Source organism: Ambystoma mexicanum, chromosome 10 (assembly GCF_040938575.1).
Source record: "Ambystoma mexicanum isolate Mex_15411 chromosome 10, UKY_AmexF1_1, whole genome shotgun sequence".
Lineage (NCBI taxonomy): Eukaryota > Metazoa > Chordata > Amphibia > Caudata > Ambystomatidae > Ambystoma > Ambystoma mexicanum.
Genome location: NC_090932.1, coordinates 1,236,075,134 through 1,236,102,901, shown reverse-complemented (window position 1 = coordinate 1,236,102,901; position 27,768 = coordinate 1,236,075,134). Strand labels below are relative to the sequence as shown.

Sequence of the window (27,768 nt, the reverse complement as noted above, 5' to 3'; positions counted from 1 at the left end):
CATTTCCCTTTGGTATTCGGGACATTATTAAAGTGATCTCTAAAATGAAAGCATCACGTGCCCCCGGCCCTGACGGGTTAGCTAATGCTGTCATAAAACAAAATCCCATGAAATGGGCAGTGACTCTGCTCCAGCTATTCTCTGGTATATGGGAGACAGGCCGCATACCGGATAGCTGGAGGAAAGCTATAGTAGTCCCTATTTTTAAAAAAGGGGACAGAAAATTGCCCGATAATTATAGATTACTGGCCATGGCAGACAGTAGCTGTAAGATCTTCTGTTCACTGTTAGTTGACAGCTTAAATAGCTGGATAGAGGAAAAGGGTCTTCTGTCTGCTCTCCAAACTGGCTTCCGCAAAGGATATAGCACCCTCGATAATCTAATAATGTTGAAACACATTATAGCAGGGGCTAAGGATAAGGGGGAAAAACTACATGTGTGTTTCGTTGATTATTCGAAAGCCTTTGACAGTGTTAATAGGGGACTTTTGTGGAAGAAATTAAGAGAGAAAAAGATCTGCCCCAAAATTCTGCATTTTTTGGAAGAAATGTATAGGGAAACTACTGTCTCCATATGTTTGGGCAAAGGAGGGATGTTATCACCTGAGATCGCTACGAATATTGGACTGAAGCAGGGATGTGTTACATCGCCTATATTGTATAATGTGTATGTTTCAGATATGTGGGAAAGCTTTACCACCATAAATAACTTCCCACCAATAGTGGCGGGGAAACCCATATGTGGCCTTATGTATGCAGATGACACCGTCCTCTTGGATAAGACTCCGATAGGGCTGCAAAGAATGTTGAATGGCCTACTAGCTTACTCTGAAGCGAATAACCTTAGTATTAATATAAATAAGACTAAGGTAATGGTATTCGGAGCTACAAAGTTAGAAAAGAAAAAACTTTCCTCAAGATGGCAGATAAACTCTATTAAATTGGAGGTTGTTGAGGCCTATCCATATTTGGGGATGCCTATTCTGAGCAATCCCTGCATACATTTTTTCCAGGAGGCGGTTAATCTAAAAGTACTAAAGAAATGGAAAGTCATAAGGAAATATATGACCAGTAAAGGCGGCCACTCAATCGAAGGTTTACTTGAGATATACAAAAGCTGCATTATACCTGGTATTCTGTATGCGCTGGAAACAGTAGAAAGTAAATATCTGAGTAAACTACACTTACTTGAAGGGAAGATCTGGAGACCAGCCCTAGGACTCCCCAATTCAGTACCAATACAAGCTATAAGGTGCGAACTGGGTCTCATATCCCTCTCGACTTTGTGGAAAATCGAATGTTGCAAACTCTATTTTAGAATAATCTCAGGGGATGGGGATGAAGGAAGTCTGCTTAACCTTATAAAACAAAATAAAAGTGAAGGCAGATTTAAGAATTCCTATATGCTAAATCTTCAAAAAATAGTATTATCTTTTCTAGAAGCCCTTGGCTATAATGAATTCATGGAAAAAGATAACAGAATGTGTATTAAGAAAAGTCTTAAAGATAAAGCTTTTATTTGGGATCTGTGTGAAAATCAATCTTATCTCTATAATAAGTCTAGATACTCTGTTTATGCTCTCCAAGGCCTCAAACCTGCCACCCCAAGACAATATCTGCTAAACACGGGAAGCAGAGCTTTGAGAAGATTTATCTTGCAACTACGTTTGAACACTCTCCTGTGTAATGATATTATTCGGGCAAGAACAAATATTCCTCGTGCAGAAAGATTGTGTAGGCACTGTAATATAGAGGTGGAGACAGCAAGACATATTTTAACTTCATGCACCAAATTAAGGGAATGTTATTTTAAAGGGTATGCACATTTTGTAGAGGATATGCGAAGGATTGAATCTGACCAATTTTGGTCAGTTATTTATGATGGAGAGATTAAGGTTTTTATTGGGGCAGCCTTTTATATTTGGAAGTGAGTAATATGATGTATGCTTTTCTTATGTGTAATATGTAATTGTGTTTGGTTGATATAATATTTTTGTAGTGTATAAGGTTTTAATTAACCAAAAACACTTTAATTAAATAAAAAAAATAAAAAAATTATTGTGGATGACTTCAGGTGTGAAGTGCGTAGTAGATATTTTGCATCAACAATGTTGTGATGTGGGGTTACACCCAATGTGGTGGTGTGTATGTGTTTCGCCGAATGGTGATACAGTGCTGTGTGCAGCATATGAAGTCAAGGGGTCAGGTCTTCAAGGACATGTGCACTTTTGGGTGAAAGATATGCACCCGGTGTAGGTGTGGATGTATGGTTGGGTTATTTTATTTGATGATATCTCTGACGTCAATGCAGGACCCAGTAAATAAGTGCGAGGATTGCCAACTATGTGCGGTTTGGCGTCATGGAGAATATTAGTTTGTGTAAATGTGTCCAATTAGGATTTGGTTCTTTAGTTTATGGGTGTTTTGATGTCTAGTGACGAGTATGGTTAGGTTACTAGTTTATAGACTCTTGTCAGACGTATTTACGTGTAAGGATAGTGACTGTGCTGAACAATTATCAGCGTTTGCATCAATACCGATGGTGTCTATGTCACACACGCAAACGTAGTGTGGTTAGGGTTTGGTTGGGGACGCCCGCCGGCCCATATGCGTGTTGTGGGTGTGAAAGACGTTTCAAGTCCAGCATTTTAAATCCATGAGTTGAATTTTGTGTTTTTTTGAGTAGGTATTTAGATGAACTGCATGACCCACCCCCTGGTGTCTGTTGATGCATTGTGATTTCTGTACGACTCTATTCCATCTGCCATTTGGGTGTGTAGGTCGGTAACTATTTTGATTGTTGATGGTCCAATTGTGGCTGGCCAGAACATTGGGCTTGTTTGTGAGTAGAATGTGCACAGTGTTTGTCACGTGTGTGCCCATTTGGCTGAGTTGGCGTGTGTGTGGGTGAGAGTGTGAGTGTGTGTGTGTGGGTCTGTGCTTTTGTACTTCCTGTTTGAATCAGGGTTGATGATACTTTTGTTTGTTATACAGTTTCTTGGTGGTACAGTGGTGGATACGTACTAGCTCAGTTAGGGGCATGGTAGTGCTCTTGAGTGGCACTCTGGAGGTCCGTTGTTGGCAGGGATGGGTGGAAGGTGTTATGTTTTTTATACAATTGGCAGAGGAATGCAGTGTGGTAGGCCATGGAGGGGCAGGTATGTGCTATAGGGTGGCAGCCTAGATGTCCATTTGTGGCAGGAATGGACAGGAGGAGTCAACATTTTGTTTTGTCAGGTTTACTTGAGTGTGTAGTGTATATGTCTTGTTGCTTTCTGTAGGAAGTTAGTTACGCCTGGTCGGGTGCATCTGTTCCCTGCTGTGGGCTTAATGGAGGTATGAGAGTCATTTGGATGATGTTTGTAATAGTTGAGTGTAAGCAACGGGGGAAGGTGTGTTGTATCTTGGTGTGAGTGTGATGTTGTATCTTGGTGTGAGTGTGACATTGCTGTTCTTCATTTGTAGTGGGGGGAGGTGTGTTGTATCCTGAGGTCTGTCCCTGTATGCATATCTGGAGAGTGATGAGGTCAGTGTGGAATGTTAGCATGGAACCCTGTGTGTCTGAGCAGAGTGCTGTGTGAGTGGGCTTCTAACCCAGGCAGTTGATGAAGAAGTCGCCTGGGTGGCGGGAGCCAGTGGGCTCTCCACAAGTATTTCTCTTGATGTAACCTGATTGTAACCTGATTAACCTGAAGCAATAAACTGATGAATACTACTACAGAACCAGCCTTTTATTATGGAACCTGCTTCACAACCATCCATTTTGATCCATTCTTGCATGAAATGTATATCACTTTACAGTGAAATCATGATCACATTTTTTTCGTAGGTACATAGAAACAATGCTATGTGATGCCACTTCCTGATTTGTCAAGGGGCAAAAGGTCATGTTCCATCGCTTCCCGTGATGTCACTTGGGGAGGGGTCAAACGACATCACTTCCTGTGATGTCATCAGAGGCCAAGGGTCCTGTGATGTCACTTCCGCTACCCCTGGCATTTTGGTGAAATAACGTCCGTGGCAAACCCTCTAACTCAAAATTCTGGCCTTTCAGAAAATCTCTAGGTATTGGTGTGAACCAGGAATATCTGTATTTTGACACATTATGATCACATTTCTGGTGGTAATTGACCAGTCAAGTGGTGTGAACTGGATCCAGCACTAGCTCGAGCATTTCCATACAACACTTTTTTGATTTCTATAAAATATTTAATGGAAATCTAAAGGCTCTTATGACAAAAGTCAGGCAAATATGAAAGTTGGCAATTTTTAGTGAAAGAAAATACAACAGGCAGGAGAGAAAGATCCAAAGAGAGATAAGGAGAAAGTCACAGACAACATGCGTGCTGACATAAGTCCAAATTATGTGCAAAGCTGGCGTGCAAAGAGGATACATTCTCTGATGCATCGGTCAAATACCTAACCTATGCCCCAACAGAATCTAAATCCCTCTGAGCCGGGAAAGGCCACACGCCTCATAGTGGAACAACATAAGGGTGGGAGGGCAGACGTGCCCACGGAATGCTCGGATAACCGCATCTCAGCTCAATACTGAGCACCCTGGTAAGCATTTTATTATGTTCCTGAGATCCCCCTTTCGTTCTGTATGTTATGCTATGTTATGGTTCTGGGAGTTGCACCACGCACCAATGCCATTTGGAGGCTACGACGTTAAATTACTGACAGTCATTTTTTAAATTAGTTTTTTGTTAAACATGGTTTTTCGAGAAAACTCATAGAACAACATAGGGGGTGTGGGGAAGGGTATTTAAGGGGTGAGGTTAGGGAATAGCGTTAAAATAAGGGAGGGGGCAATTGAGGGTATCCCCACAAAAAGAAAAAACAATTCAACAGGTTTTTTCAGGAAAAGAAATAGGGCAAAAACCCATCGAGAAAATGACTGTCGATAAATGAACATAGAACCCATTTGCAGTGTCGCAATAGTTTACAAGCAATGTAAAAATCATTAAACAAATATCTATACAAAAAAGGACAAATGAAATATGCTAGACAAAAAGCACGAGAGAAAAATATTCGAAAAAATGTGCAAGACCAAATAATGTTCTGTGATCAAACAGAAAAATAATATATAAAACCCAAACTACCAAGCAGCATTGGAGGAAAAAAACGGACTCAAACCTTTAACGTATTGAAGACAGAAGGGTACGTAGAAATGAAGGCTGCAAACACCTAGAGGAAAGAAGCGAAACCCAAATAGATGACCGAAACATAAATTGGCTCTTGCCACAAAGTTGAGCCAGGACCTTCAAGGCATGGGGCTTGTAAAGGCGGCCCGGTCGCAAATCCCAGCAAGGCCAAGATACTGGTACAGACCACCCATTATAAAAAAGTTCCCACTACCAACGCTGTGTCTAGGCCAGAGGTCTGTAACCAGTGGCTCTCCAGATGTTTGAGACTACGGGCCTCATTACGACTTTGGAGGTAGCCATGGCTCTATTAGCGCCATGGCTGCCTCCATAATCGTGTCTGGATCTCGTCTGGTGGAGAGGGGACTTACCGGGACATTCCACCCTAGGCGGACCCGTTAAATCCCCATTCCAAATGCCATTCCCCATTGCCATTTGAGCCCCCATAGGGCTCAATGGGAAGGGGGAAGGCGCTAATAACGGGCCCGCTAATTGCGGGCCCATTATTAGCTCCAAGGTCCCTTAACGGGTCCCATAAAGAACGTGTGGTCAGACCACACGTCCTTTATGGTCCCCGCTAAGGGACCTTGGAATTGGGCGGTAAGGGATTACCGGCACCGGTCTCCTTACCAGTGCCCGGTATCCCTACCGGTGCCCGGTATCCCTTAACGCCCAGCTCAGAATGAGGCCCTATGACTCCAATGATCCCTCTCCATTTACTAAACTGGCTAGGGCTGATGGAATTTGTAGTCTAAAACATCAGGAGACCCCTGATCTAGACCAATATGGGAAGATGCAACAGGGGCAATACATGAAAAATCCACAGTATCCCTGATGACAGGGGCCATTCAGCCAGCTGCTTAATCCAAACATCCCAAATCACAACAGCTGTGAGTGAAAAACCTGCACTAGTAGATGAAGGTGAAAAGGAAGGGGCGCTCAAATACTTACAGTGAAGAACCCCTAGCACGCCTGTTCTCCGGAATAAGTCCCTGCCCGCTATTGAACATATGCAAAAAGTTCACCAACCTGGAGACACTCACAGCCAAAAGAAGTAAGAACACAGGTCAGTTAGATGATTGTGCCATCACTGTCTTCAAGCATAACAACTAGCCCAGAAATTCAGAAAGGAATCTGAGCACACATGCTGTGTACCACGCGGATATCACGGCGTGAGAAACGAGAGTACAACTAAAAGCGAGGAACACTTTCATCTACAATCCCGGTAATGAGACAGCAGCAAGCACAAATAAAACTTGCCACGCTACGATTAACAGATGCATTGGAAAAAGCACAGCTGTAAGCTAGCAGTGGAACAGCTGATAGATAAGTACGTCACAGCTCCTATACTCTCACTCTGGAACTCTCTTCCGTCCCCCATTAGGAATGAACAATCTTACCCTGCCTTATAAAACCTGGTAAAAACGTGGCTTTTTGACAAGTATGAATAACTATATCTGTTACCCTTCTACCACTGTCTATTGTACCAAACGCCGTGATGCCCCAGGGTCTGGGCGTTACAAAAATGTTATAAATAAAATAAAATATGTTGTGTGGTCAAGTGGTGGATGCGTACCGGATACCGTCACACCAATACGCGAGAAAACAGTAGCAAATAATCCCACCACAAACACCCTGAGGGTGTAGTCATAAAGGGTGGTCAGATTTTCAAAATAAAAATCTGCGACAGGCCACCGACATAAAGGTAGGACTACAATCTGACAATGACTACCTTGACTACACTAAGTAGTAGGAAAAAAGACGCTCCCCTTCGATATAAGCTATGCAGATTTGGCTGTGACTGTAAACATGCGGAAAACAAGCCGCTTTTGCTCCGATTGCTATTTCAGACATTTAGATCGAACCATATGCCAAGCGATCTCTGTGGCTCAAACAGTTAATGCATGTGGATGTGAACTGGACTGTTGGGGGCTTGCCCCCCTTTCCTCTCCCGGGATAGCAGAGATCTGGTTTACGTGTTAAAGTAAAATCAGTCCACTGTTATAGCGTTTATTTGGTTTATGACTGTTATATTGAATTGTTTGTAAATGAGTACCAACAGCCGCAGCTGGGATTCTGACAGCAGTCACCCCTCTTTTCCCCAAATCAGGGATGGGGTTTTGAAATGAAACAAAATACTCTCGGGATAGGGGGTCAGAGAGCTCAATTCCAGTACAGTCTCTGCAAATCTGGGATATCTAGCCACCCTACCCTATAAAGAATAGGACAATAAGAGCAGAACTAGTAATGCTAGTGTTATGTGCCAGATGTAACAGGACAGATCTTCCGGCCTAGCGAATGATTATTGCTATAATGAATTGATGAGTGCAGGAAGCACATGTAACGGCGAACCTCTGTGGTGCTATATGCATATGCTTTAATAAAAATGTAAATGGTAAAAAAAAATCATCAGAAAGTAAAACAAACACACTGCCCACGCTAAACAAATCATTCCAATGTAAACCACGACCATATGTTCCCCAGCGTCATTGTAAATATTGAAGTGATTCTGTATTATTGAAAAGGAGTTCCATTAGTAATAGCAAGGGAAATTGAGGAAAAGTTCGAAATGGCGCCCAACTGGAAGACCCCCAGGTCCAGATGCTGTGCAGAGCCTGGTGTAAGAAAACCACCTCTGTATATGAAGACACAGCAAATTACAAGACAAATGGATAAAAAAACGCATCTACCACAATACCAAAAAGTTCACACTTGTTAGTTGTCTACCTACACATTCCACGGTGTTGTAGACACTGACACATTAGGATATGTATAGTCACTGAGCTAGCAATCCACATTGCCCCAGAACACGCCCCATACTACGGCTACTATAATGTCACTACACTAGTCATCTCTACTTTTAATTGAACAGTCTATTGAAATGATAAACGTCTTTTATTTCATGCCTCTTCAGACAGTCTGACGAAGAGTCATTTACCCCAGAGCGCTTTGAAGCCAGAATAAAGGTATCAAAGCGTTATACAAAGTATTATAACATGACAAGAGGACGGAGGGTGTTAGGCAATCAGTAGAATACCTATGGCACCAAAAGACCAATGATTGGCCAATAAGTCATGAAAAGCTACAAGAAATGCCACACTTTCAGGACAGCATGGGTTCATTACATCCACCTCACACTTGTCGTTGAATGCCAATAATAACACAGAATGCACCCAGTATTGCTTAAACACAGCTAAAACGGTGGCACACCACTTCCACAACATCACTGAACAGTTTCTAATGTCCAAAAGAAATATTCAAGAGAGTATAGTAAAGGGGGGTGCCAAAATACAGTCATCCGAGGCGGGGGGCAATATTGGGACTGATGAGAACAAATACTGTCCCCGGGCAGAAGGGGTTGTCCAAATATGTAGGTTAGAGGGGGGCATACTTATTTGGAGTTGTGATATTTGCTGATATGTTGGCAGTTTCACTTAGCAGCAATCCCTGGTTAACAGTCCATAGTCTCCAATCCCACCCCACAATTCTGAGGCAATAAACAAGCTATATATAGTCAAAACCCAAATCCATTTAAAGAAAAGAAAATCAATGGTGGTTCCCTTACTTTATGCAGGGGAAGGCACCACAGTATAACACATATACTTTGATACCCTCATTGCACAATTAGAATGGCCTGCCTGTGACAATCTTTCTATGATGTGGCACACATATGCAGTCACACCACATATCATAAAAGATATATCTAACATTCCTAATCCTAATTAATATTCTAAGCAGCATTCCCAATTCTATGACAACCTTGCTGCATATTGGTCAGTATATTGCAGCTCTCTTCAGTTAACATTTATATAAAATGTGTTTCTGTTCATAAATAACAAATTAAAACATTTATTTTCTCCCGAAAAGTTGCACAGAATAATGTCATTTATTTTATGCAAACACATCTCAATGAATGCACCCCCCCACCCATGTGAATGTAGGTTTGTGGGCTTCTAACGTATGTATGGAAGTATGATGTGCACTGTGATAGATTGCATTCGAATCTATAGGCCTGTGTTTAGGAAAACTGTGCTATCAATTTAGAATGCACAGTATTGATTTATCTATTCTACCCACTCCAGATTTTGCCTTTCTGATAGGACAACAACCAGCCCCCCCTATACAAATGCTAAACTCTGCTCCCTTCCTGTGAATATCACAGGATTCTGTTTATTTTTTTATATCATTTACACACATTTTGCACTCACAGCACTGGGAAGTGTTCCTTTTTTGCACAGCATACACAGCACAGAGAAGACATTTTTGTTCTCACTTAAATGTAATCCCCCTCCGCTTCAGTACAGTGAAAGCAGGATATAACTCACACTAGCAAAATACCATATGCTATTAGCTTCCTGTTAATAATTCATCGGCACTTGCGCTCTGTGTTCACAAAAAAGCTATGTTTTGTACAATGAGTCAAATGTTACTTGGCTTTAAATATAGTGAGAAAGCACTGTTGCATTTCACACACAAATATCAAGATATTCTATTTGGAATTAATGCCCCCTAGTGGAAACTCATTCCCCAGTTCCCTCACACTCCATTGCAATGATCCTAGGAGACATATCTAATGACCTATGGGGCGAATTGTATACTCACTTTAAAATAGTTCTTTAAGGCACTGATCCAGAATGCAATCTCCTGAGTTTTCAAGAAACTCTCAGTTAGCCTCTCTTCCCTGTTGGCAGCTTGTCTGCTCCAGGTTATAGCCTCCTCGTGGATAGGGCCCAATCCTCCATGTAATATGCAGACTCAGCTCAGCTCTCATCCATTCAGAACAGGTGTTATTCTTTCTATGTAGCATTTGATTTCAGAGCCAGCTCCCTATTCCCTGTGTGTTTTCCTTTTCATCCTGAGTGATATTCCCATGCTTTGTCACTATGTCGTGCTTTTTGATTGGTCAAACATGTTCATTGATTTACATAAGTCAGACACTCCTAGAGAATACACCCCCAATTTCCACGGATTGATCATATTTCAATTATGTGAAAAAGGGTGGGGACGGTGCTCACACTTTTTCATGCAAAATCATTTCTATTGATTATCTCATCGGAACAACACACCATATCAATGAAATATGGATGTCTCAGATCCCTGCCATGCACAGACGTTGGGGCATGCAATATGAGTTTATACAATTCTTTAAAAACATAGGCAATTGAAATTTAGTTTCATATGATGGAGAATATATTATGGTCATAACATGCATTTCCATTTATTTCTAGGTTATATGGTAGTGAATTTATGTAGAAAAACATGTTTAAATGCATGAATAGTGTTGGTTCGATGGCCCATTTTATTTGTGCAACAGAGTTCCAGCCTTAAGTTTAATTTTGTAGAATCTTGAAACCCCATGTTCAGCCTAATGATTCATGTGAGCAAACCTTTGTAATGACTTCAATCACTGATTGATATGAGTAAATGACAGGCCTCTTTGTTCATTCTTCCATTAGTGTGCATCTGGTCAGCGTCATTGCCTTAAATGATGTCAAAGGTGACACTTTAAGTGCAATCATATTTCTTTAACCAAAGCATTAAGAAAGCAGGCTAGGTCATGCACAATTCGGATTCTTATCAGCCTAGGACCCTACAGATTCAGTCTTGGTGTAATTTTAAAATGTATTTATAAAGAGTATTCACTTGAAATGGGCTCACGAGGCAGGAGGCACCTCATTGATTCAGGGATATTGATGCAGAGGGCCCTTTGTTCCATGGACTCAATGTGTTTTCATGAATAAAATCAAAAAAGCCTTATTTCTCCACATGGCCCAGCCAAATCTCCTGAGACATTTAAACGTTCCCATTTGAACATATAAACTGGGCTGGAGTGGAATTTATTATGTGGTCAAGTCATCAAGAAAATTGCATTGGCCCAGGCAACTAATTAACTCGGTCAAATTAGGAGCAAAGATGTCGAAGTGACCCTTGATAGTAGCTGCTGGGCCTTCTTAGCATGGAAGCTTGGCTGCTTTCATCCCACTTGCAGCATGAAGCAATTGAGTGTGATTATTGATAGTAGCTACTGGGCAATGTTCCAATGGAAGTTTGGATGCTTCGATCCTTTTTGCAGCATGAAGTGACTGAGGAGTGTGCATTACCGATAGTAGCTCCTGAGCCGTGTTCTGGAAGCTTGGATGCCTTGATCCTTCTTGCAGCAAAAAGCTACTGAGGAATGTGCATTATCGATAGTAGCTGCTGGGCAGTGTTCCCCTGGAAGCTTGGATACTTTGGTCTTTCTTACAACATAAATCAACTGAGTCCCCATTATCAATAGTAGCTGATGCACAGTGTTTCCAGGTAAACTTGGCTTGCAGCATGAAGCGACTGAGGAGGGCCCATTCTCAACACTAGCTGCTGGGCCATGTGTTGCCATAGAAGCTTGGCTGCTTTGATGCTTCTTGCTGCATGAAGCAACCCCGACAGCAGCTGCTAGGCAGCGTTCCCAGGGAAGCTTGGTTGTGTTGATCCTTCTTGCAGCATCAAGCGACTGAGGAGTGCCCATTCTCGACAGCAGCTGCTGTGAAGTGTTCCCAGGGATGCTTGGCTGCGTTGATCCTTCTTGCAGCATGAAGCGACAGAGGAGTGCTCATTCCCGACAGCAGTTGCTGGGCAGTGTTCCCAGGGAAGCTTAGCTACGTTGATCCTTCTTGCAGCATGAAGCGACTGTGGAGTGCCCATTCTCGACAGTAGCTGCTGGGCACTGTTCCCAGGGCAGCTCGGCTGCGTTGATCCTTCTTGCAGCATGAAGCGACTGAGGAGTGCCCATTCTCGATAGTAGCTGCTGGGCACTGTTCCCAGGGCAGCTCGGCTGCGTTGATCCTTCTTGCAGCATGAAGCGACTGAGGAGTGCCCATTCCCTACAGCAGCTGCTGGGCAGTGTTCCCTGGGAAGCTTGGTTGCGTTGATCCTTCTTGCAGCATGAAGTGACTGAGGAGTGCCCACTCCTGACAGCAGCTGCTGGGCGGTGTTCCCAGGGAAGCTTGGCTACGTTGATCCTTCTTGCAGCATGAAGCGACCGAGGAGTGCCCATTCCCTACAGCAGCTGCTGGGCAGTGTTCCCAGGGAAGCTTGGCTGCGTTGATCCTTCTTGCAGCATGAAGCGACTGAGGATTGTCTATTCCCGACAGCAGCTGCTGGGCAGTGTACCCAGGGAAGCTTGGCTGCTTTGATTCTTATTGTAGCATGAAGTGGCAGAAGTGTATGCATTCTTAATAGTAGCTGCTGGGCCGTGTAACCATAGAAGCTTGGCTGCCTTGATCCTTCTGGTAGCATGACGTGCCTATAAGCGTCCCAGTTTTGCCATGTACAGGATATTTTCACGTGGTTTCAGGTGATTTCATGATATTTGTTGCGAGGAAGGTTAGGAGTTTCCTTCAGTGGAGCGGGCAGCGTGTGCTTCGGGTTCCGCTAGTTCACACACTTTTTTGAAGTCTCTGCTTCCCTGGTTTGCAGAGTGACAGATTCTCTAGGCCTGGCTGAGGATCTCAGTTCTAGAATGTCCAGCAAAAATAAAATCAAAAATAGCTCGACTCCCCTGGGGCCCGCCTTTACTATATTTGGCACAGGCCGTGTTTTTCCAAACCCTCCATAGCGTGTTAAAGAAATTCATAGACCTTTTTTGAATGTGTTCGCGATTTCGTGGGAACTTCAACTGTCCTTCTGGGAAGTGCGTGCGACAAGACGTCGTGATCACTCAACGGACATCTTCCAAATAATGGCAAACGTGTTTTCTTCCTCTCTGCCCCAGCACATCTTCTATCTGTTCATGCACGACCCCTCCTTCCCTGTACTCTGTATTCTGAAACCACAACCCCACCCCCTGGCACATATTTCCCCCATCTATAGCCCTCACTCCTCTGGGTTCCAGGCAGCCATTTCCCTTTCTGAGCCCATCCTCCAAATCCCACTCTCTTCAGCAGGGCCGTTGCTACACAAGTTAGGGAATCACTAAAGTGTGCCCCCTGACCCCACCGCCCCCCAAACGCCTCGCTCCCATGCTGCAAACCCCAGACTGCACCCCCCTCCCATCATCATTTACTCATGGGAATGTATTGACTTGTACTGAAAACAAATGTCTCCTTCACCACCTAACTGTGGGGTACGACCTTCATTTCCCGACAGTCATCGAAAAACATAGGCCGATGTGTGGAAGGGTCTATAAGGGGTGGGGGTAAGGGATAGTGTTTCATTAATAGTGGAGGGGGTTGGGAGGGTAAGCCCCCCCAAAAAGAAAAAGAAAATGTCGATGAGTTTTTTTTTTCAAGAAAATAACTTTTGTGGCAAAAAAAACAATCGAAAACATGGCCGTTCATAAATTAACATAGAACCAACTGTGGATATCTTCGTCCTCTCGTCTCTCTACAGCTTTTTCTACTATCTGCTTTTCCATGCTCTACATCTGCTTTATTAACGCTAGTTTTGTTTCTGCGTTTATCTTTCTTTTTTTCTTCGCTGCTACTTTTCATTGGGGCCCTTTGAGTTCTTTTCCCTCGCCCTCTTTTTTTTTTACCTCACCTGAGCTAGTTGCTGCCTTCAGCTTTACTTTTTATCACCATCTTTCTTTACCATTTTCTTTCATAGTCTCTTCACATTTTCTTTCATCCTTTCTCCCTACCTTTCTCCCAACCCCTCTCTTTCGCTCGCCGTATTCTTTTCCCATGTTTTCTTGCCATACGTAACCGTCTCTTTTCTCGCCGTCTTTTATGTTGCTGAACTCACTATCCGTGTTTCCTTATTTTGCCTTCTCTGGTTTTCCCCTCTTTCTTCTACTGAGACACCGGCCCACTGTCTAGCTCCTGAGCTCCCTCTCAGCCCCACCCACTTCTTACCAGGACAATCTTTCTCTGGACCGAGTTCCCCTCCCTCCCCCTTAGAAGGGCACAGGCGTGTTAGGCAGCTCAGAGAAGGCATTCGGTGTGAATAGGCGCTAGGTTATGGGTAGGTGTTAACCCCTCCCAAAATAATAAGTAGGTGCATCGTTAGCTGCAGGCGGTGCAGCTGACACACTATGAAGGTAGCACCTTTTGTCCTCTTTGAATTTCTGTCTGTGAGCTATACACCATCCCTTGTTGCAACGACTAATTTACCTCCTGTCACTGCACGCCACCGCCCCGCCTTCTGTGGTTCTGCCCATTACCTGTTTCATCCGCCCATCGAAACAGCTCTGCTCGTCAGTCACCCTAGTCCCTTTCCCTCTCAATGCCTGTCACCCGAATCTCATTCTCTATTCAGGATCCATGGGCCCTTTACCTCTCAATGCCTGTCCCCTAAATCGCATTCTCTTATCCTTGAATCCTGATCCATTTCCCCCTCAATACCTGTCACCTAAATCCCATTCTCTATTCAGGCTCCCAGATCCCTTTCCCTCCCAATGCCTGTTCCCAAATTCTCATTCTCTATTCAGGCTCCCAGATCCCTTTCCCTCCCAATGCCTGTCCCCTAAATCGCATTATCTGTTCAGGCTGCCTGATCACTTTCCCTCCCAATCCCTGTCCCCTAAATCACATTCTCTTATCCTGAATCCTGATCCATTTCCCCCTCAATACCTATCACCTAAATCTCATTCTCTGTTAAGGCTACCTGATCACTTTCCCTCTCAATGCCTGTGACCTAAATCTCACTCTCTTATCCTGAACTATGATCCCTTTCCCTCTCAAGGCCAGTCACCTAAAGATCACTCTCTATTCAGGATCTCTGATCCCTTTCCTTCTGAATGCCTGTCACCTAAATCTAATTTTCTATGCAGGATCCCTGATCTCTTTCCCTGTCAATGCCTGTCACCTAAATGGCATTCTCTATTCAGGGCCCCTGTGCGGAATTCGACCATCCGCACAGTTTGTGTGCGCTCGCCTGGGCTATTTTTTAATGTAAAAAGACATTGAATGATGGTAGATGAACCTCCGGAAAATGTGTGGGACTAATCCGCACACATTTTCCTATACTCACCGCACGACATACACATAGACCGACCTACACTGGGTAAACACAGCCTACAGCCGCCGTCCCCCCTGGCATATTTAGTTGGGAAATGACAGCCAAGAGTACATCAAAGCATCTCGGAAGGTGGAGGGCAAAACCTTCCTCCTGCCATGGCCAGCCTAATTTGCTATCAAAGGCTCCATGGATTTGCCCTGTCCGTTTGGTTTGTTTACCCTCTGCAGATGGTGGCAGCAATTAGCATAATTAACATACTAATAGAGTATACTTTTAACATGCCTACATGGGGCTTGACTGCATAATTTAACAAAAGAGACAGGAAACCCCAACAACCTCTGATATGCACTGTGTCAACCTGAAGCCAGCCCCCGCCTCTCAGTATCAAGGGCAGTGACAAGTCGTGTCTGGCACTATATGCCCGATTCATGGAAGTATCTGCTTGGAAAATAGGGAACTTGCGCATGCAACTGCACGCAAATCTGCCTTGATCGATTCATGGAATCGAAAGCGCTGTCCTTTTCCTGGACTTGCGTGGAGTTCATGTTGGCTCGGCACGTCTGTGTGAGCCAGCGAGGGCCTTGCGCGAGAATCCAAGCAGAGTATGGGTGTGGCTTGTGCAGTGGGCTGGGAGGGGGGCGGAACTCAGAAAATGGGGAAGAACATGCAAAAAAGTGGGCATTATGAGGGAAGGCCTGCAGGCAGTTCCGCGCACGCTCACAATTGGGCGGCACGAGACATATTCATGGAGTCGACCGCACAACCTCATGGCTGGGAAATGGCCATGCAAGTCCTTCATACGATTCACCTCCCAAAAGCAGGTGTAAGTACACTTTCGCCTAGGATTTGCAGCGTGGAGGTGGAGTTGCATGTCAAATTTTGGGGTGCGTGTATTCAATCAGGGGTTCCGATTTAACTTATGGGTGCGTGTAAGCAGTGTATCAGGGTGCAAGATCGGTTTACAGGGGTTCACACACGGATTTTCAGAGTTTAGACCGAGTTATGATTTTTCATACGCAGGTTGTCGGGGTGCCGGGAACAGTTACGGGGGACCCTGCGCAGGGTCCCCGAAATGCAGGTCTGCTTGAGGGGGACCCTGTGTACTGTTTGAAGGGAGCATGTATTTGAGCTGAGGAATCGCGCAAAGGTAGCTGATCTGGCTGTTTATGCTTTGCATGTGAGCGTGTCAGGGGCGCTCCGGCCGCAACTTGTGAATACGGTTACTTTGCACAAACAATTCCACGAATACCCGGGGCCACGCATTTTTTATCCTACATGCAGGCTCACGCAGTGTCCTTTTCAGCGCGCGGCACATGCAGGTTTACTGCCCACATTTCCATGAATCGGGTCCTATGTGTTTACAGTAAGCAACCCCTGCAGGGGGACCCCATTCAGAAGGTACGAGTATGTGGATTGATGGAGATAGAAAGTCTGTTCTCACTGCAGCTTCAAGGGAGACCCGCCGCTTTAATCAGGAACCACAGAGAGATCCATTAACTAGAGAGACCCTTAGACAGGAAGAAGGGTGGGACTTAGTCTTCCATGTTTTCACCCCTTTACCTTTTCTGTTGCAAAGCAGTCTGATTATGACCTCATCATTGCAGGGGATTGTTGGTGGGGACCCAGGATTGACTTATTAGAGTAGGCTTAGCCTACACCAATCAATGTGGCCCATTTGGCTTTAAAAGAGGGCTGAGCCCCTCTTTTGGGCAGATTATCTGAAGACTTTGCAAGGAGTAACAAGAAGAACTCATTTGGACTCTGGCTGAAGGTACAGTCTGCCTTGCAGCTTCCGCCAGTGAAGGAAGGCCAGGCTTTCCAAAGAGGGGAGCAAGATCCTGCCCCTAAACATCTCCCACAGAACAGTGGGAGATACCGAATCCAGAGGACCCTCCAACAGCTCCAGAACGGGTACCCAGCCAGCACACATTGTGCCCTGCTAGGCTCTGCAAGCAAGCTTCCTAGGTGGGAAGTGCCAGAGTGTCTCTGAACCACACCAACAACAAGGCCGTTGCCTGCAACACTCTCTCAGCTTTGGGACTTCTACCTTAAAGGACGACACAAGCCCAGTGAAGAAGCTAGGAGGAGTGCATCGACAAGCATTAACCAGCGTCCGCCTTAAAGGACATTTTCAAGCCAGTCAAGTCCCTCCAACTGCAACCGACTCTACAGCTGACTGTTGTCACGATGCAGTCGCTAACGCCGTCCGAAATGCCCCGACCAGTGCTTCAGACCCGCCAACCATCACAGAGATGATTCCTGACCCCGAGCTGCCATGCAGGCCAGCCTGCAGCCATCCGTCCAGCCTCACTCGCCGAACTGCCTGCCGCCCGATACCCTCAGCTGTCTCCTGTCTTGAACACTGTCGCAGGAACTGCAAAGCACCCTGAAACCGACTCGACCCTGTCGAGCACCAAGAACTTCTACAAGCACAAGGTATATTGTGGTTCTGTCCCCCTAGTCCTTCTCTGAAGGCCCCTAGTGACATTTTACGAGACATTGCTCCCTTTGTGCTGAAACCAAGTATCCTTGAACTATTGCGATTAATTACTTTACCGACTACCCTCCTGTCAGTATCCAGAGTGCATCTCTTTTCCTTCTTGAAACTCTGTCATCTGCATTCCTTTACAGTGTGGGTTGTATTTTGTAGTGTGCTAGAACTGTCTGTTGAATAATGATAAAGTAGATATTTTTTGTGCAACCTTGACTGGACAGTCCCTTTTATCATTGGGTAATAATTGTATTTTCGCTGTGTTGCAACTAACCAACGATCCACGACCTTGCAGAGATTAGCCTGCCACTCCGTCCATGTTACCAACATTGGACAAAGAGGTTTATAATTGACTTGTGTTTCCAATCTGTTCGGATCCCTTCTGGTGTGTGAAAACAAGGAAATAATATGAGGCAGGGTAACCAAAAAGGAAACACACCAAACACAGGTTACAAAGGAACATACAAAGTACTTTATTTTATACTGAATCCAGTTACAAAAGAACAGAACAAAATTCAGATAGCTATCGACCCTCAGTACAAGACAGCGAACTCCGGCGTGGTTCGGTGTGCTCAGTGAGTGCAAGTATTCATTGAAACAGTCAGGCTTTTATACATTTCTCCAGCCTGTTGTCCAGCCTTTCTTCAGGTTAACCATTCCATAAATAAGTTACTGCTCTAGGGTCCCTTGCCAGGTCAAATCTAGTTCATCTTAGGTTTATACATTAACAAGAAGAAATGGTAATAATGTATGCTCTAGGCCTAACATTACAATGCAGGACTTAATTTATACAATATAGTTAAGCAGGTGTTCTCATTCAATTATAGATCAGTTTCGGTGATACAGGTAATCCATTGCACACAGGTCAGCAGAAGGACAAGGTCTCAGCTCATGACCCTAACAAGTGGCCTGCAGGCAACTTATACATTAGCTGTACAGAGGTCATGACAATCGAGTTCTGTTCTGAATAACATAGGCTACCATTTTAGCTCACATGGTGACTTTATAGAGCAAGATAACCTAAAATGGCGGCTTGACCCAAAATTACAGTTTACATGGTTTCTAAGGTCAGGACCTTGCAATGCGAATTTATTCACATGTAGTTTATAAGCAGCTTGTTAGCAGCTTGGCGTAGGCCAATATACATATATTCATAGCAATAGGAGGCACAATATAATTTCTATTTTGACAAACCCTCCTTTTGGCTATGCCAAGCGCTAAACTACTTCTGATCTCCCTGCAAATAACTCCATGTGTCATCGTCCATACACCCTGAATAGCTGTCAGAAATATATATCGCCATTAGATCTTTTATCTAAGATCTCTTTCAGTACATACTCCTTAGAGGTTTTATCCAGGGCATACACTTTATGTCCTATTGTACCTATCGCCTGAGCGCAACATCCCCCTAGCATTGAACATATACTTGGTAGACATTGTATACAACAACAAAGAAATAGCAGAATTCCCAAAATAATCAGCAAGACTGAAAGCACTTTCTAACCCCAAGACCGCAAGAAGTCCCAGAACCAAGCGCTAAGATCCCAATTTCCCTCGGGAACATGCACTTCTGAACTAAGAATGTGCAGATTCTGTATTGCCTTAAAAATAGTCGGGGAGGAATCCGGTACGAAAACACAGCAAGCGGACCTCACTAGTTTACATACTCCACCACGTTCAGCCAGAATGACATCTAATGCCATCCGGTTCCGAAGCGCTACCAATCTGATCGCTTTCTGCTCTAAAGTCATATTATAGTGTATATCTGTGGTCCGGTTGATGGTTCTCTCCAGTACTCTCGCTAGTTTCCTGATATCCTCGGAATTCGCTATCTGCCCAAAGAATGGAAGGAATGATTTCGCTACATCTCCTAAAACCTGTTCTGGAGTGTCGCCATTCTCGTCCCGCCATGGACGAGCCTTCGAAACCTCTACAGTACTTGCTATAAACACCCCAGGTAACAGGATTCCTAGATAACAAGTTCCCTGCCAATCCCTGGGCAACCATAGAAATGCTACATTACCGCAAACAAAATAGATAGGTTCGCCTACATACAAAGGTCTGTCTTCCCCAGTCAAATTTGCAACGTTGCACAATCTTTAAAATCTCCCATTGACCGGGTGCCATTCCTCTGTATGCAGAAAGAAACTGAATCGGGGCTATGGTTAACAGTATAAGAAGGAGGCACGGCATCCTTATTGCCTATCGGAGCCATTTTAAAGGAAATCAAAGATTGGAAAGGACGAAACAGTCTATCAGAAGGCCTAATAGAAGCAATATTGAGCTTACTCCTATTTGCAAAAAGCGAGCATCCCAGGGGAGTCAGAACATGTTTCTCAAAACTATTCAAATAAGTGCCATCAAAGTTCCCCGAGATGCTATCGTTCCATCGGCCAAAGAACAGTGCTCTAAGTGAAGCATAACAAGCAGTTGTCAAAGGTAAAGGGTGAATATACCATCCCAGTCCCTTGTTCCCATGTTGCGGTAAATGAGTGCAAATCCAACAATTACTCTTATTAAAAATGGCATGCGTTGCATTCATTACTATCATTAGAGTGTTATTATGATACTTTTGTCTATGTTGGGAGTCTCTAGGGGATAGAGTGTGAAGGTGTACAGAGGGAGTCAAAGCAGTCTGTACAATCTCGGTCGGTAGTAAAGGTTTTAGAGGATAGATTTCTTCAAAGTACCAAAGTCCTACAGCAGTAATTGCAAAAATAACAATTATCGTTATCAAAACACAGCAGTACGTTTTCGGGGCCCAGGCACATTGTTCATTGTCCAAGTTGGTCACCCCCTTATTCACAAGTCCAGTGCGGGGAGCAGCAGTGGAGGTGGCAGGCATTGTAGTTCCTCAATCGACGACCCCAATGTTCATTGCTGGCGACGCTACGGTCGCGCAATTTCTTAGTCCTTCCCAACCCTAGCCAGCAGAATCCCTTTTTTTCCCTTTTGTTCAACAGAAACTTTCTTATACAAAGGAAAACTTTCGATCACTTCTCTTCCTCAAATGCACGGAAAAACCTGTGCCGTAGTTCTATTTTCTTCGTCGAAGGTTGTACCTGGTGGTACCCAAGATTGTTTGGTCCAAAAATAAGGTGTCGTCACTTCCTGAGGGAAGCGACGTATCGGAGGCGACGGAAGTCGCAGAGCTTGAAACAGTATTTTCCGGAAGGGATTTTTCAAAAGAGTGCAGAGACGAAATGGACTGTTCCCCAAGCTCCACGGGCTCAGAGAAATTCTCCGACGCACTCACAGCGCTGTTTGCTACTCCAAGATCAGGGACTGTAGCATCAGCGAGAGGTTCTGCTTCTTCTGTAACATGTGGCGTCGGGTGAGGAAGTTTCTTAACATGCGTCGCGTGGATCCAGTGTTTCTTTCCAGCCACCCACACTGCTGTCCGAGTGACCAACAGCACCTGGTAGGGTCCCTTCCAATGAGGAGCGAGACAGGAAGACCTTTCGTAGGCCTTCACTAGGACCCAACTTCCAGGCTGTATATCGTGTCCTGGGCCCGTGAACCGTACAGGTAAAGCTGAAAACACCTGGTGATAAATGAAATACAGGTTTTTAGTTAACTGGTTACAGTAGTCGGAGAGAAGTACATTTTCTACATCGCGCAATGCGCAGCTTTTAGGCAAACCCCAAATATTAGCAGGTCTCCCCATTACCACCTCAAAGGGAGAGAGCCCAGTCTTAGTTTGAGGGGTTGTCCGCATTGAAAGTAACACGATCGGTAAGGCGTCCGGCCATTTTAGTTTGGTGCCGGCACACGTCTTAGCGAGCTTGTTTTTTATGATACCATTGTGTCTTTCCACTAATCTGGCGCTCTGAGCATGTCTGGCCGAATGGAATCGTTTGTCAATTTGCAATGCCGTACATATCTGTAGAATTACAGCAGCGATAAAATGCGGACCATTATCCGACCAGATAACTCTCGGCAAACCGAACCGTGGGAAGAATTCCTTTAACATGGTCTTTGCAGTGGTCATGGCTGTAGCGTCTTTAACAGGGAAAGCCTCGACCCACTTACTAAAGGCGCAAATGACCACAAGGACATATTTTAGATTGTTACATCGCTCCATTTCAATAAAGTCAAAGTGAATCCCTTCAAACGGGACAGAAGGAGGCCCAAAGCTACCTCTTGGAGTTGCTGTCCCCTTTCCCACATTGTGTTGTAGGCAAATCATGCAATTTTGGACATAATGCTGGGCAATTTTTGAAATCTTATCATTTACCCAGACTTTCTCTAACATTCTCGTGATCTGTTGAGTGCACACATGCGTGGGGCCGTGTGCCATGGTAACCATCATTACTATATAGGCATTAGGAAGCAACCATTTCCCTTCAACCATGTCCACCCAACACCCATCATCATCGAGTTTCCCCAAGCCCTCAGCCCACCTCTTGGATTCTTCTAATGTGGCATCGGCTTGGATATCCCGTACAGACCCAACACCCTCATCCATTGCACAGGCATCTACAGTCTCCCTTAAAACATACATCTCCGTGAAGAGATCAGAGGCAGTTTGTCTAGCTATTTGATCAGCGAAAGCATTCCCTTTCCCTACATCATCTATAATCTTGCGATGTGCTGCGCACTTAATGATTGCTAACCGACTAGGGAGCGCAAGCGCTGAAAGCAATTGTACTATCAGGGAGCCATGTTGGATCTTGGTGCCATGCGAAGTTAAAAACCCTCTCTCTGACCAAAGTCTCCCAAAGTTTTGAGCCACCCCAAAGGCATACTGGCTATCAGTATATATGTTTACTGTTAGCCCTTCGGAAAGCTCACAAGCTCGAGTCAATGCTATAATCTCTGCGGCCTGCGCAGAGTTATGCGTAATTCTCTTGGTCTCCACAACCGTACTTAATGTAATGACTGCATAAGCAGCTGTGGATGTACCATCCAGTAGTTTGAAGCAGGAGCCATCACAAAACAGCTCCCCTTGTGGGTTATCCAAAGGAGTGTCCCTCAAATCAACTCTGCCTTTTGTATCTTGTTCAGTAGTAAACAGGCAGTCATGTGACTCTTCGTCACCGCAAACAGTATTTTGCGGGAAAGGTAGGAGTTCAGCCGGATTAAGAACGCAGCACCTCCTAATTTGAATGTGGGGAGCAAACAAGATTAATTCATATCTTGTCAGTCGCGCGGAAGTGAGGTGTTGCGTTTGGGTTTTGTTCAATAGAATATCTACAGAGTGAGGCACCATCAGGGTTAAATCATGGCCTAGGACCATTCCCTCACTCTGTTTTACAGACGCAGCAGCAGCAGCGACAGCGCACAAACATTTTGGCAAAGCGCATGCAACAGGATCAAGGGCGGAAGAGTAGTAACCGCATGGCCTATTCTTCCCTCCATGTTCCTGCGTTAATACAGCCAAAGCACATCCATCACATTCATGCACAAACAACACAAAGGCCTTCTCATAGTTCGGTGTGCCCAAAACTGGCGCCGAACATAATGCAGTCTTGAGCAACTCGAATGAATGTTGATGCTCCAAATTCCATGGCAATGGCGAAGAAATACCCTTCTTCGTCAAGGCCAACATCGGTTTTATCACTAGTGAGAAGTTTGGGATCCATAACCTACAGTAAGAAGCCATACCTATCAAGGCTCTAACTTCCTTTTGTGTATTTGGGACAGACATGCGAGAAATGTGTTTTATTCTTTCAGGTGTCAATCTTCTCCCCTCCTTTGACAGGAGATAGCCTAAATAGGCGACCTCCTGGCAACAATATTGAAACTTTTTAAGCGAAGCTTTGTGACCATGCTTAGCTAGATGGATGAGCAACAACACAGTGCCCTCTTTACAAGAGCTCTCAGAGTCAGCGGCTAAAAGCAAATCATCAACATATTGAAGCAACGTACAAGTAGGGGGCAATCCAAGGGTATCAAGCTGCTCTTTCAAAGCCCTACTATAAATACTAGGAGTCTCAGTATAACCTTGAAGTGCACGAGTAAATGTGAATGAGCGTCCCCCTAAGGTGAACGCGAACAAGTATCTACTATCCTCATGTATAGGAATACTGAAGAAAGCATTCTTTAGGTCCACAACACTGAAGTGAGTAGCCGTAGCTGGAATCATGGTTAATATTGTCGTCACATCAGGCACAATTGGAAATTGCGGAGCGACGACTTTATTAATGGCACGTAAATCAATTATAAAACTAAATGGAATTACATTATCACCTTTTTTTGTACACGGGTAAAATCGGACTATTGCACAAACTTCCTGCAATCTCCTCAATCACCCCACGATGCACAAAATCGGAAACAATGCTCTTCAAAGCTCGCTCGCCTTCAACTGAGATCTTATACTGTGGAATACGGGCAGCTTAATTCCATGTTTCAAAACTATTTTAACAGGCTCAATCTGCAAAACACCGACATCATTGTCATCAACTGCCCACAAACACTCTCGTACATTACTGAATTCTGGCGGCAAAGGTCTAGTCAAGAATTGCGAAACAGAACATTGCTGTGGTGAAATCGTCAAACGCACTCCATCAGAAGAACAATGAATTACTGCATTTAATTCCTTCAACAGATTCAACCCCAGCAAATTCTCTCCACAATTCGAAGTCAAGAGAAATGGACAGTGGTCCGTAAAGGGACCCAAAGAAATAGGTACCGGTGAAGAAACCGGACAAACAACTGGTGTGCCAGAAAACCCTACAGAAACATTGGTTTGCCCTGACAGTGGAATGTTTGGAATCCGAGAATGATCAATGGAGCACTTCTGTGCTCCAGTGTCTATCAAAAATTGATGTTTCCTATTTCCCACTACCATTTCAACATAGGGACTTTTCTGATTAACGGGAATAGGTGTAGGTTCCAAACCCTGCTTCGGGCAATCCTAACGAAACAAAATATCATCAAAAGGAAGCTCTTCAGATAGATATGCAGCAGAAGGATGATCAAATATGTTTCTAGTATCCACACTCGAAGTCTGATTATCCTGTGAAAAAGGTTGTTGGGGATCCTGCGAAAACTGGCCTCTACCAGGGCCCCCTACACCCGGGCGACCTCTGGATCGTCTACCCATATTTCCAAATGTGTTATTCGACCTCTGTCGAAGGACGGGGCATTGTGCACGCCAATGACCCTCCTGGCGACAATAGGCACACTGGCTAATATTTACAGGACCCAAGGGCACATTCCCTTGTGGAACATACTGACCTCTAATCTGCGAACTACCCCCTCTGGGGCCTCTAACAATTTGCTGTAACAATACTTTAGTCTTCAAATCACCTTTTCTCTTCTCGACTCTATCTTTTTCATTATTGACACGGTTCTCATAGTACTGAGCCATGTGCAGTACTTCTGATTGGGATTTCGCCTGCCAAGCGCTCTCAGAAGACATAATTTGTGACTGGATGTCAGGCAGCAATCCACGTACAATTTTGTCCACAAATAATCTTTTCCCAGACTCTGTGCCTAAGTCTTGTCCACTGAAATCCGAGAATACCTGTTCGAACCGATTAAAGAACTCGGTAGCACCCTCAGATTTTCCTTGGACACAGGCCGTAAGCTTGTCCCAAATAATTCTCTTTTCAGGGATTATAGTTTTCAGTTTTGCAATTATTCTGTCAGGCAAAGTTAGTATCACCTGAGGTGGTCTCTCACCAGCTGGCCTTTCCCCATCAAGCCTAACTATGTTAGCCCATGTATCTCCCAACCCTGGTACATCGTCTATAGTTCTAACTTGTTTCCACAAATCTACAGGCAGGAGTACAGGGAATAACAAATCAATGTCGCCTAGGGTAAACACTGAGGACTGCAAAACGGACTCTATCTCTTTATAGAACCCTGTCGGATTTTTCCTAATGTCAGGAATAGTTTGTCTAATAGTATTCACTTCCTGTCGTGAAAACGGGACGTGAACAAACTGCGATACATAATGTGCAGGAATGTCCACAGCAGGTGTACCTGCTGCAGCATTAGCAGGAATCTCAACCTTTGGGACAAATGTCGGAGGAACCTCTCTCATAGGCAACTGAGATGTAGGCAACTCCGAACGCTTACTAAGCAACAGAGCTAAGTCGAGCGCTAAAGCAGTTGAAGAAGTGTCAAGTGAAAAAGCTCTCTTATAAATGCTCAATAACTCTGTGGGACAACTAACCTTTCTCTTTAAACATTAATCCTGCAGGTACTCTACCATTACCTGTATCACTTTCCTCTGCATTTCTAGCGTATATTGACTATATGTGTCATATACCTCAACTGGAGTTATCGATATGTCTGAAATCCATCTAATCGCATCTTTTGTACAAATTCGCGCCTCCTCAGATGTCGATTTACGACACGGAAGAAATCGTTTTGTGGAAATCGATATAGTATTGTGACCCCAATCGCATTGTTTAAATATATGTTGGCCTACGCCAAGCCGCCTAAAAGAATACTATGTACATAGGTTCCGCGGCAAGGTCTTGACCTTAATGTATCGTGAAAGCCGCCATCTTGGATTTAGCCGCCATTTTGGGTACTCTTGCAGTGTGGAAGTCACCTCGAATCACAAAATGGAGGCCGAATGACATTTCGAGTAAGACTTCGGCTATGGTGACCTCCGCACACGTGAATGAATAATATGTCCACAGGCTACCTGTTAGGGTCATGAACTAAGACCCTGTCCTCTGTTTAACCTAGGTGTAAATATGTAACTGTATCAGCGGAACTGATCTAATACATGGAAATTGCGTGTTCGACCTGGCTACGAACCCTAGCCGTTGTTCCAAGAATGGTTAACTTGCAAGGGGGCTGGCCAATGCAGCACAAAATGTATAAAAACCCGAGCATCCCGATGATCGGTCTCTCCCACTTTCAGTGCGAACCTAACGTTGAAGGTTCGTGTGTAAGTCAGAGGGCCGAATAGCTATTCGCATGTCAATTGACTTTGGTAACTTTGTAACTTTGAAATAAAGCGCTTTGTATGTCCTTTGTAACCTGTGTTGGTGTGTTTCCTTTTGGGCTTCCCGGCCTCATATCAATTTCTCTGTTTCCACAGTTGGCGCCCGAATAGGGACCCTCAAGATTGATGCCGGATCATTGAAGGTTGACGCAGACTATCGAATCGGGATCGGACAGTGTGATTCTGCGGGCCCGACCGATCGAGACGCGATACCTCGGCAGCGCTGCACGATCCGATCCTTGGGCGATAGTCGTGCGGTCTGACACGGCATCTTGACGAGGGTCCAATTCCGAGGCGGGCAGATTTGCCGAAACCACCGAACGCAGGTAAAATTCGTTAGTTGAAGTCCTTTGTAAACCGTACGGTCCTCCTTAGGTTTGGTCAGGTGCAGTCGTGACCCGGCTCTTAATTTAACCCTGACAATTTGAATTTGGCGTATTGTATCTGCAGACACAATTATTGGACCAGGTAACACCAATTCTTTGAGAAATGCCTGGGAAATTGTCTAGCTGTTTTAGGGCTCTGTTCCGCAGCGATCGACAATCTTTGGAATTTAGCCATCCGGCACCACAGGAGGGGTCGCCGGCGTGTACTATGTACTGTAAGTATGGCATTGGTAGTATTGTATTTAATGACATTTGGCACAGACAGACCAGAAATGCCTCCGAATTTCAGTGGCCAATCAATGGTAGTTTTGAGATCCCCCGTATCGAATACTTAGAGTCGATCTTGCTTAAGAAAAAGGCTAGGCCAGCAGCCTTTGATGTGTTACAAAATTGGAAAAAGGAAGCATTACAGCAGCTTAAAAGTAGGGATAAACATGCACGACGTCATAAAACGAATGCCGAAAAGGCATTGTTATATGACAAGGAAAAACGATTAGATGAAACCCAGAAAATGGACAGAGCTTTCTCGCTCGGAGTCCAGAAAATTTACCCCTCTAAAGATTTCCATGTTTCCGAGGAGTTTATCGAGAAAATATTAAACGAACGGAGGCCTGATTCTTCAGCGCCACCTCCGTATGCTCCTGTTGTGGGCGCTTTGCCCATTCCTGCTATTGCTCCTATCGCTATTCCTACTCCTCCTGCGCAGCCTACTGCCCCTAGTTCTTTGGTTGTCGCTCCTCCGTCTATTTCGTCTGTTACATTACCTCTTTCCCCTGCACCCTTGTTAGGTTCACCTACACTTTCGATTCCGGGGAGTCCTGTGTTCACTAAATCAGATCCCGGTGCAGGGTCGAGAATAGTGACTCGTAGTACTGTTCCTGCAGGCAGGAAACAGGA

The 27,768-nt window shown here is 44.6% G+C and overlaps 1 protein-coding gene across 2 annotated transcripts in view; it reads right to left on the bottom strand.

Moving 5' to 3' along the window:
• The window catches only part of TESC (tescalcin), a 414,921-nt gene that overhangs the window by 136,781 nt on the left and 250,372 nt on the right, over positions 1 to 27,768 (bottom strand). The gene's annotated exons all lie outside the window — the stretch shown is intronic.